At 37.3% G+C, this 12,089-nt stretch overlaps 1 protein-coding gene across 1 annotated transcript in view; it reads right to left on the bottom strand.

The window, feature by feature from the left end:
- Positions 1–12,089, bottom strand: part of SPOCK3 (SPARC (osteonectin), cwcv and kazal like domains proteoglycan 3) — a 215,789-nt gene that overhangs the window by 139,600 nt on the left and 64,100 nt on the right. The gene's annotated exons all lie outside the window — the stretch shown is intronic.

The following is a 12,089-nucleotide window of genomic DNA, read 5'->3' on the forward strand; positions in this document are numbered from 1 at the left end:
TTAAGTAAAAATACTATTCAAACAATATTACTTACTAGCACTAGCATTTAAAATAGAAAAAGTATTTCCCACAGTATTTATATAGGTAATGTTTCTAACATTGCTTTTAAAATTACAGTAGTTTTCCTGTACTTAAAGTATTGAAAAGCTTAACTACATTTTCCATTAATGATTTTTCAAAGTCATCATCAATAGAATAACTACAATTTAAAGAATGATACATTCGTTTTAGAAAAATACATATTCTGCTATGTCGTTTTCAACTGCATCAGTAAGATCTGTCACTAAAGAAGACTAATTAGCTCTATTTTCTACAAATCATCTCCCTAAATATAAAATATCCTCCTAATTATGTCATCAGCTGTATTAGGCTACAATTTCAAGATGGAAAAACTTGAATTAAATAAATTGCTTTCAAGATTTTAAGAAATTTGATAATAAATTACAAAATTATAGCTGAGAAATAAATTGATCTGCACACCTCAGATAATTAGTGAAGCAGAAAAATGACGAGAATTATTTATTACTATGTCTTAATTTAACTCACTATTCTCTAGAACAAAACATTAAAAAGACTGTACCCAACATTTGAACGTCCACATAAATTAAAGTTCACAAACTGCGGTGGGTGCATTGCCACATGCAGCAGTTCCAATCCACTTGATAAAAGGTCACCAAGACCACTGTAAAGAAACCTCAATTTATAAAAAATTGAACTCCTGGGAAAATGTGAATCTCATACAGTTGTCAAAGCCACATAATCACAACTTAAAAATGATCAAGGATCATGCACATTACAGGAACAAAACATTCTTTGGGTTTTAATAGTTCAAGAGTTTTACCTCGAAGGGAAAAAAAAGTGGTTGCAGGCCAAACTGTATTTCACTGACAATGTTTTACTGGTAAAATGTTGTTATGGGAATGCATGCTTTGAAATAGGAAGAAAAACAGAACCTGGAGGTGCAGAATAAAACCATAGTTCTGTACCAATGCTTATGCATTCCTTCATTCTGCTGCTTCACACATTAACAATCTACGAATCAGTGTATGTTATTTGCCTTTTTAATTGCTATTTTTTTTGAAAATAAATAAATATGGAAAGGCTTATCAAATGATTTTTTTTTTTTCAATCATGCAAGAGACATGCAGAAATGACAATTATGACAGAGTTTTCAAATTATATCCCTTGTAATAGTAACTATGCAGATGTTACTCCTATAGCAGTGTTCTGAACAGGTCTGAGCCCCGTTTCATGCAATGCTCTTCCATGAATCACAGCACATTGGCAAAAATGTCAGTTCTTGAAAAAATATGGAAGTGGTAGATTCTCTTTGCATTTCTACTACATCAGTAGAGTTCAGCTACAATGAGCCTATTCAGACAATATGTTTATAATTAAAATGATGAAAAGTTAGAAAAACTAGAACATAAGGCCATTAGAACAAAAGAGCAGTCATCCTAAGTGGGATCAAAATCCCTTCTAAGGCAAAGCATCCTGCATTATGCTTAAGGAAGAACGTAGAAGTGGAGCTTGTATAAATTACATGTTCTCAAGTTGGCCTCAAACCAACCACATGACAAATCAATTCTTGTTCATCTCTATACTGAAGACAACTTCACAGATACCAAATAAAACATCCCTGAAGCATTTCTAGAATTAAGTCTTAGTTGACATACTTCCGTCCACAAAGCCACCCCATACCTTTCTCGTTAGCATCCTCTGAACCCTTCCAAGTCTATTTTTTTTATATGGTACAACTAGAGTTGTGCAGAGCATTCAAGGTGAAGGAGCACTACACATCTACATACAACAGAGTAAAATTATTTTGTTCTGTATTCTTCTCCCTATTATGCTCACCCCTCCATTTTCTTTTTTTTTTTTGGAGTGTGTTTTTATGTTTTTGAATCTTAAATAAAAAATATGTATAAACATATAGCATATATATCTATACTGATTTTCCTAAAGGGTTAATTTTTCACATCACCTGTTACTTAAAGGAAGTCCATTATTGGATATGTAAAAAAAATAATCTTTATGGGCCTCTAAAGACAAAGTAAAATAGTTAATTGCTTCTTAGATTAAGTAAAGAAATTGCTTCAATAAATTGCAGTTCCACAGTTTTATAAATATTCCTAAAGCTGTTTAACCTACCACATGCATGAGAATCTGCCTGCCTGTTACATTCAGACCTTTCTTGATCTTCAAATAATAAAAGCTTGATTATTATAATGTCCAATATCCTCTTCAGAATATCACCAAGGTGATAATATAATTTAAAAAGCCTCATATTTCATTATTTTAATGTAAAATTAAAAACAGAATGAACAAATACACAGTTTACAGTGAAGGTTGAGTGGCAGCACAGCATCTCTAGCCAAAGTATCATTTAAGTATCTATAAACGCAAAAGGCAATGTCTCAGGACAGAGCCTATGACTTCTGATTTTCTTCATGGGCTTCCTTATCTTTGTCCTGAACATGTTAAAGAGGGGGTTGTAGAAGTATACAGAACAAAGTCACAAATTTGTCACAGTAACCATACTGCTTTTTCAACATTTTCAAGTTAAATGTATCCATGCATTTTAAATTCAAAATTCATCCTTAGTGCTCTATTTGAACCTACATTTTCAACTTCAGTAATTCTTTCAAGTCTCTCTGTCTGAAAGAGACATAAAGCACTTCTAATAGCCACGTATGATGATTCAATAAGTTTCAAATTATACATGTTTAATAATTATGCTCAGTCAGGATCGTAGTGATCAAGCGTTTCTAATAATGGAAATTTGTGCTACAGTTACATATATATGTTGAGACTAATAAATATTTTTCATTTTTCCTGAAAATGGCTTATCTTAAAAAAAAAAAAAAGTCATCATAGAATCACAGAACGGTTAGATTTGGAATGGATCTTGAAGATCACCTAGTTCCAACCTCCCTGACATGGGCAGGGACACCTCACACTAGACTGGGTTACTCAAAGCCCCATTCAACCTGGCCTTGAACACTTCCAGGGATCCACAACTTCATTGGGCAAACTGTTCCAGCGTCTCACTACCCTCACAAGAAAGAATTTCTTCCTAATCTACTCTCTTTCAGTTTCAAGCCATTACCCCTTGTCCTATCACTACAATCCCTGATAAAGGGTCCCTCCCCATCTTTCCTGTAGGCCCCTTTTAAGTACTGTAAGGCTGCTATAAAGTCTCCCTCCCCAGAGCCTCCTCTTCTCCAGGCTGAACAACACCAACTCTCTCAGCCTGTCTTCACAGGAGAGAGCCCTCTGATCATCTTCATCTCTGGTCTTGCTCTAACAGGTCCATGCCCCTCTTATGTTGGGGTGCCCAGAGCTGGGGTCTCATGAGAGCAGAGTGGAGGGGCAGAAATGCCTCCCTCAACCTGCTGGACATGCTTCTTTTGAGGCAGCCCAGGATGCAGTGTATTGCTTCTTCATGGACTTCCATATGAATTCCTCTCCCCTCTTCTCCCCTCATTCTTGAAAAGCAGTTGGTACACGAGTTTTAAGAAATACACATTTAAGTACAATAAAAGAGAAAAAAGCTCCCTGGAAAAAAATCATGTCTGACAATGTAGTTACGCAGCAGAGGTTTTCTGCTTTAGAGATACAAAAACATGATCCTATTTAATCTTTCTTGTGTAGAGAATCTATTATATCATTTCATTCATCTCTCTTCTGCAACATTTTCAGTAGGTGCTGTCATACATTGCTGACATCACTTGAATTGTTTTCCAACAGAAATCTATATTGCTAAAGAATACAATGATACACAGCAGATATGATGAGTCTGACTCAGAGAACAGCAGGTGTCCTAGAGCAAGGAGGGCAGTTTCCTCACAAATATTTTCAGACCAAGGTTGACATGAAAAAATGGATAAAGCAAATCCAGCTCTTGTTTCATGTTCACATTTTATCTCTAGCATGGCCTATGCTTTGAAAGCCTGTATATTAAAATCAAAGATCATTTATGTCAGAGAATCCACTGAAACTGAAGTAGTTTTCTTAACTTATAATTATCGTTATATTTTATCTAAGTATCACTTACTGCTACAGCACAGGTTGTACAGCAGGGATATTGTTGTGTGACTTACAAACTACCAATTTAGGGAAAAGTCTAATAGGCAACTGTTCAATGTGAGGTATTGCTTCATATATAATGCGTTTTCAAGAAACAATACTTCTAACAGTTACCAAAATAGGAAAGATACAAGATTTCCTCCACTTTATTCAACACCAAACTAAATTCTGCCCATACAAAATTCCATTCAAATTTTATACAGCTTATTATAATGCAAAAAATACATTTTACTGCTCGCCTCCCTATTCCTACGTAGGGGATGGTTTGTTTTTATCAAAGAAGAACTACATACTCCAATTTGTAGATGGACATGAAATCATTTTTTGACAGATTCAGAAACAAAAGTCTTTCAAGCTGCACATGCTCCCTAATATAACTTAAAATCCACAGCAGATTTTTTTCTTTGCTGCCATTAGCTATGAGATTATTTTGCTGTTTTTAATTTCAAGGAGTTCTTAATGGGTTTTCTATTCCATTTCTTATATCTGCATCTCAAGTACATACATCTGCTTCTCATCTGATCTGAAAGCTCTTTATCTCTTTTTAGGCTAGGGCTTTGCTATTTGGTAGCTATGCTATTTTCAGACTCACTTCAACAAGCCTACTGAATTGAGCCAACAATACTACATTGCGGCCCTCCACTCGCCTTAAGCTTACTTGGGCAGCAGACCTGAGCTCACCAAGTATCTCCCCTTCATGTCTTTGCACCTCTCCAATAGCAGAGGGTTTGACTCATCTGCACCAAACCTTCCCAGTGACTCCGTAACATGTATTTATATTCTAAGTCTCACTGAAAGAGCTGTGCTAGGGTCGTCACCTGAAAAGTCCCAACCTCTTTCCAGTACTGGGCAAAAAAAGTTAGCACCAATAGTGTGCGGAATTTTTTTTCCCCACATATGTTGCTCCAGGACCTTCACACCAATGTCAGCAAGATTGTCACTACCCTGTAGAGCCTTAAATTGCTGGTCACATGGAGAAGTGTTACAGCAATAAAAGGATGAGACACCATCAAAGTTTCCATCATATGGGAAATCTGCTACTCCTAAATACTGCAATTTCCCCAAAATAAATGATGGCCATAGGCAGCATACATAGAATAACGAAGACACTCCAACCACATCTAAGAGAGTACTACCCCAAAACATAAACCATAACTGAGGAAGGATAAGTTGCACCATGAAAATGCACGATGCTTGTGTACTGGGAAACTCTTCAACCTGAAATCTGAGCCAGTCTGGAATCCTTGTCCAGGATACAGATGCGCTCTTCAGCAGCATGTGGATACCCACCTGCCTATCAGACGCTGCTTTTCATCTCTGCTGACCCGCACTGACATCTGATCTATCATAAGCCATGTAAGCACTCTGTTGGTATAAACGTGGAGCGTTGGTTTAGCCAGTTAACTGCAGGATAGTGCACTTAAGGCAATAACGTAGCTACCACACTAACCAGCACCATATTTACTATTGCAGCATCTTACGTGTTTCAGAACATTGGTGAAGGCAAGAAACCTGGATGGACTGTGTGCTCCTGAGCACGTTTTTTTTACTAATTGTCCCAAATGCATTCAATAGGTTGCTCAATCTGTAGGACAATATGTGCATACCTTATATGACACCACATAGTTAAGGACCTGCAGTAGAACTAGGAGCAGAACTAGATCCAGGAGTGCAGGCACTGTTTGTCTAGCAACTCTTTTGGCTCTATACCTTTCCTCACCAGCTGAGATACCTCTTATGCTTACCATGAAGCCACCTTTGAGGATTCCTTTCCAACACTCCAAAGAAGCACAGAGCAGGAATCCTTCTTTAGTAAACCAAGGTTTAAAAGAAAAAACACAATCATATTTATTACCTGGACTTCAGAAATACGAAGATCTAGAAGATTCTTACAGGCTAGCATAGAAAGGTGACTACTGCCAGATTTGACTCCTTTTCCCCAGATTAAGCCTCCCATTAGAAATATAATTCCTTTAGCCAAAACCACCAAAAGTTGTTCAGTGCATAGAGAGAGAGCACGCTTCTGACACAGATAAAGACAGTAGAACTTCAAGTCCAGTATTTCTGGGAATCAGGTAATCTTAAAGATCAGTTTAGTAAGTCAAGGAATCAATATGAGAAAACAAAATCCAAAATAAGGAACCACCACAGAGATAATATCAGCATTGCTCATCTGGTAGTGAAGGACATAAACACCTGTAGGTGAGATTGAGCCTTGCAGCAAAACTCCTTTTCTACTTGTTTTGCACCTAGCCTCCTTGAGTGGGGTGCTGGAGGGACAGGTGAAAGGACACTAGTTTGTTGTTCAGTGCCAGCCTCCAGGGAGGCTGATGTCAGCTTCCTCTGCTGCTCCAGACTTCTGGGCCATGCCACCCCCGAGGCCTGTATTCACAGGGCTGGCAAAGCACAATTAGAATCAATAGCTGCTTCCAGCAGCTCTGGCACTCAGCTCTCCATGCTCAATGTTTACCCCACTCCCTTTGCCTCATGCTTCTAGTACCAATGATGAGGCTGGGCTAGGAGCCACCACTTTTCAGCCCTCTCTTTCTGTTTCACCGATCTCATTCAGTAAGATTTCTGTGGAGGCTGTCTATTTGGTACTAGCAGCATTACTAACAGCAGGTTTGAATAGAACAGTATTGAAAACATTTGCCAAGAAAGACAAAATGCTCACTAAAGCTTATATTCAGAAATAGTGAGAAAATACTGAAAAACATTTTGAATAGGAAGGAATTAATATCAAAGCATGAACGCTCTAAGCTTCTAAATCCCAATAAAGCGTATCTCATATTTCTCATCGTGAACAAAAAAAAAAAAAAAAAAAAAACCACACACCATCTTTTTACTACAAACACATTAAAAAATTTTGGCCATGCTCTTCCTACTATGCTGTCAAGATTCAACTTGTGAGAAGGACTTTAAAACAGGTTTGTTAGACTACAGGAGCTGTAGTGTAACAGAGTTGAAAACAGATGATATGTGAGGCAAGAAAGATATGTGTGGGACTTTCACATACCTGTTCAGAAGGGTCACTGTTCCATTTCCTCTGGTGCCTCTACACTAACGCACAAGCCCTTGCTAACAAGGGCAAAACTTATTCCCTGACCTGTGCATACAATGACATGCCTGGCAAAGAGAATGACAGCCAAGAGTGGCAGAAGAGTAACAGACTACACACAGAGATCAGATCACATCTATGTAGCTGGAGGGAATTTACCAAAGTGTGTTGAAAGAGATGGCCAATATGGTTGTGAAGCTATGGTTTGTATCTATTAAAAATGGTGGACCATATCACAGAGATCTCTGGGAACTGGAAAAAAAGGTACCATCTTAAAAAATAAAACTAAGAAGGTAGATGCAGAAACTGTAGGCTAGGCAGCCTCAACTCAGTCCCTGTAAAGATCAATGAAAAAATGTCCTCTTTGAGTCCTTTTCCACACACGACAGACAACAATAAATACTCAGTGCAGACCTACGAAGGATTTACAGTGTTTGACAAGCCAGACTGCCTTCTACAATGAAATAACAGTTTTGTGCATGAGGGGAGAATGGTGGGTGTAGTGTACGTTCACTTTACTAAGGGTTTTGATATAGTCTCCTATAGTGCGTTCATTTGAAAGTGGCAAAGTCAAGGCTGGACACTTCAGTGGGCTGAAAATTGATTACATCGGTGGTCAACAGCTTAACGTCAACTGGTGTCTGGCTAATGGCCAAAGCACACCAGATTCAGTTCTGGGGATCATATTGTTTAACATCTTCAGTAACAACCTGGATGATAACACAGCGCACGACATAAACAACTGAACTAGTAGGAGCAGATGACATAAAAAAATAGCAAAAGCTCAATCCAGAGAGAACTCGGTAACTGGAAGGTTTGCTCAGCTGAAAAATGAGATTTAATATGAATTGGAAAGTTCTGAAGCTAGGAAGGAATAACTTGGAAGGAACGCAGGATACAGACTGCGAAACAACCGACTTTGTTGAAAATGGCCTGTGAGTTACACTGGACAGCAGGAGAATTTAAGCGCACTGGATTTATATAGTCTGGGATTGAGGAGGCTAATGGATGGTTGCGTACAACCATTTGAACGGCAACTACCAGCTCTTGTCAGCAGTGTAAAACGATTCAAACAAGGTGCAAACATCACACATCGCAGCTTGGGAAGTTCAGGCTGGATATGATGGAAAATTTCTTTACAAGGAGTGTAGCGCAGCAGCAGAACAACCTGCTCATAGTGATCATGGCATCTTTGTTCTTTAGGGTTTTCAAGATTTGACTGGAAAAAACACAGCTGAGCTGATCAATCCAGTGTTGCAACAGCCCCGACTTTAAGTGGGAGGTAAGGTTATAGGTCCCCTGAGGGGTAGCTTCCAACTAAAATTTATCTGAATCGATGACTTTTTACAGTATGTCAATACTCTTAACTCCAAATATTTGAAGAAAAGGAATAATTCTTTTCTACTGTGCTTTTGCAATGTGTTATTATTTTCTTTATTCACCTGTGTTTCCTGCTTGGGTAGTTGAACTGTCGTATGTGTACATGACAGTTTCTAATACTGGAATGCAAGGAAAAAAACCCACAGAAGTAACTGATGACTGGAGACAAAAAGGAATAAGTAGATTGTATGAAAAGTTTGGCGCACACCAAACAAAAAGAGAGGGTTGGAATAAGGTAAGTAAAAAGAGGAGTCACAAAGTAGTTTCTGGAAACCAAGATTTGGGAATGTAGACATTAGGGGACAAATAACTGATAACTGGGAAGGAGAGAAGATAAATCCAGGAGGCAGCAGTAAGGTGGAACTGCCACATGAAAGAAAATAAGGAGGAGGAAGTCAACAGTAGCAACTGATTTTTTTAGTAGTGTACTGGAGGGAGGTGGTATAAAAAGGAAGTGGAAATTAGTTGAAAGAAATAAAGAATTCAGATGTGCATCTCAAAGTGACTGGATAAAAATGGAATTAAGCTTAGGCAAGCAAAGGAAGGATGAGAAATCAAGAACAGTGGAGACAGGACTGGTACAAGAAGAGGTTTGAAGAAATGTAAAGAAATAATTAAGTTGGGGAGGAAACTGGATTGCAAAGAAAACCATAACCAAAGCCACAAACATTTTCTTTACAGTCTGGAAAGCAATCCTAAATTTCTGGGTCTTGATCAATACATAATGAAGAAAAACACTGTCAAACTGTTTCACCTATGTCTCCCACATGGAGAATGGTAACCTCTATAGCCTAAATTGCAGAGGTCAGCATAAAGCTGGATGGGAAATTCCATGGATTTTTGCTTGTTTGTTTAGCTTTTTGTTAGAAAACTGGTATTTGTCAAAACAGACACTTTCTAGAAATGTACCAAGTTTGACAAATTTTGACTGTTACACATTCAGGTTCTTTTTACTGAAAGAAATGCCTTGCTTAACTTGATTGGCCACTTCCCCATATTATTTCAAGGTAACCCTATACCACTTAAACTTCCTTCTACAGAATATAATGCATACCTGGTGCCCCAAATAACAATGGGGCTTCTACTACTCATACAGAGCTTGCTCTCTGTTTATAGTCTTCTCTAACACAAAGAACACATGAAATGCTCATTTTGGTTATAAAAAAATACCGAACTAAAAGGAAGCTTGTTTATATCTTTCTTGTCAGAGGAAATTTCAAATTTCTAGCTAAAATCCAGTTTGAAACAAAAACAATTTATAAATGTCAAAAAATATCATGGCATGGAAAGTTTGTTCAACCAAGTCTGGGCTTTTAAAATTACTTTAAGAACTAAAATCTATTAAAAATAATAATATGTCAATACTCCTTTAAATAAAATTCCTAGGGTTTTTCCTGCTTTTTTAAAAAATAGGAAATTCTGTACGCAAATCTTTGATGAATTAGTACCGTTAAAAATCAAGCCCAGAATCCAATTAGATAAAGTGATAAGTTCAGTGCTTCAGAGCTAATGGAGTATGTCAAATGTTATAAAAATGCTAGATAGGCTGCTAAATGCTCAGATCAAAGGTTATGACTCTAAAGAGCATACACTCATGATCTCTATCTCATCCTTCCTGCTACTAAAGAGGAGAATGGCACCTCATTTTCTTTACCTTTCTTTTTATCCTGCACGAGTAATTTTTAAAGCATTTTGTGTTCTCAAGATCATTTTATAAATCCAAGAGGAAATTATCATTGGCTTCAGAACAGTTTGAGCAAGAAGATCAAAGACTAGGTCCACAAACTAGTTGGACTGAACAAAATAATTTAAGATGTTTCATTCTGTTATAAACAGTGAACAGTAAAGGGGTCTTATGAATAAACAAAATATGAACATTTACTAAAGACCATGTCATTAATGATTATAGAGCGTTCATGACAGACACTAAACCTAGGCAGTTTTAATTTTGGCTTTTACAAACTTTTAAGAGAAAGACTATATGGTATCCATGTTCTTTCATTATGATTTCTGAAGACTCTGTGACACAAAATTCATAGTTTAAAAATGGGAAATAAATGCATTTAATGATTGGCTCATACATTAAATCCAAAACTGAAGATACTATTTGAAACAAGAATAAGAAATATATTGGAAAGAGTTTTCTGTTTTTGAAATAGGGAAAACTTACAGCTTTCTGAACAAAAGTGATTCAAATTATATATGAGAAACAACACGTTGATCGAGAAAACGGTATTTAGTGGTTTTTATCATATTCCAGAACATATTTAGAAACAAAGTCAAAAGAGATTTTTTTTGTTGTACTGCATCAGATAATAACACTTTTGCCTTGCAGCAGAAAAAGCAGGGTGCCACTTTCAAGGGAGGCAAACCGGTTCTTTGCTCTGAGACACCTCATTAAGAGAACCCTCCAGAATAGTATCTGATACAGAAAAATACTAACTTCAGCAGTTTGTTCAGCTTACTGTATCAATTAAATCTACTGTACCTACACTATACAACTTCAGAAACAAACTTTTTTTCAAACTACTAGCAAGTCAGCAATAACCAGAAGGGGAAAACAAACAAACAAACAAAAAACCCAACAAAAAACCAACCAAACCTAAACCCTAGATATAAGCGAACTCCAGAAAAATAGGGTCAGTTTGACTGACATGGAGAACCATAGAAAGAAAATTCAGAATCAAGACAGAATTTGCCACTTCTAAATCTCTTTCACATCAAACAATTTTCACAATGGGACACAGCGAGTGATATACTTTTCAGCAGAAGGAAGTACCTTCCCACAGCACTAAAAACGTGGCTGATGTACACGGCCATTGTACTTTATAATATACATGTCTTTCAGAAAAGATCTGTCATAGCTTCATTTCTCTGTTTAAGACTGAGTGAGGAAGGCTCATTCTTTCCTTACAACATCCTGAAGACATCTATCATCCTTTAGAAGCATTAGTCTCATAATTCCTGATGCTGCGCTCCCATCAAATGAAGAATAAACCAAAACAATTTGAAATAAATCACCAGTAAGGATCAGAATAGTTAGTGGAGGTATCAATTTTGATGGTATTTGAAGCCCTGCAGGTTAAAGAAAAGGGTGGATTAGCAGACTGACTCAACAGCCTACCTGGACCAAATGTGATTAATAAAAATTTGAAGAAAAAACGTCCTTCTGCTTCAAATGTTGCACTATTCCACGAATGACAGGAACTCATGCAACTGGTCTTGTCTGCCTGTTTGGTTTTTTCCCCCTCTTCCCCCTCCCCCCCACTTTTTTTTTTTTATAATCCAGCTATGAAAATTGTTGTATTGTGTTCAGGAAAGAAGCCCTGAAAGACGCAAAGGACACATGGGGGGCACAAAGACAAAAAAAGCCTAGATTTTAAGGGTCTACTTAGACTTTAGGAAAGGTATTTGCAAAGGCCTTGGCCCTCATTCCATTTCTAGAAAACATATTTTCAACCATATCTGAGGACAAGAGGAAAGAAAAGTGCTACTCACCAGCTTTCTTTCAGGAAGCTGAAAGATTTTGCAGTTTTTGCATGTCAAGGAAAAAATCTGGAA

The sequence above is a fragment of the Chroicocephalus ridibundus genome, chromosome 5 (genome assembly GCF_963924245.1).
Source record: "Chroicocephalus ridibundus chromosome 5, bChrRid1.1, whole genome shotgun sequence".
In the NCBI taxonomy this organism is placed as follows: Eukaryota; Metazoa; Chordata; class Aves; order Charadriiformes; family Laridae; genus Chroicocephalus; species Chroicocephalus ridibundus.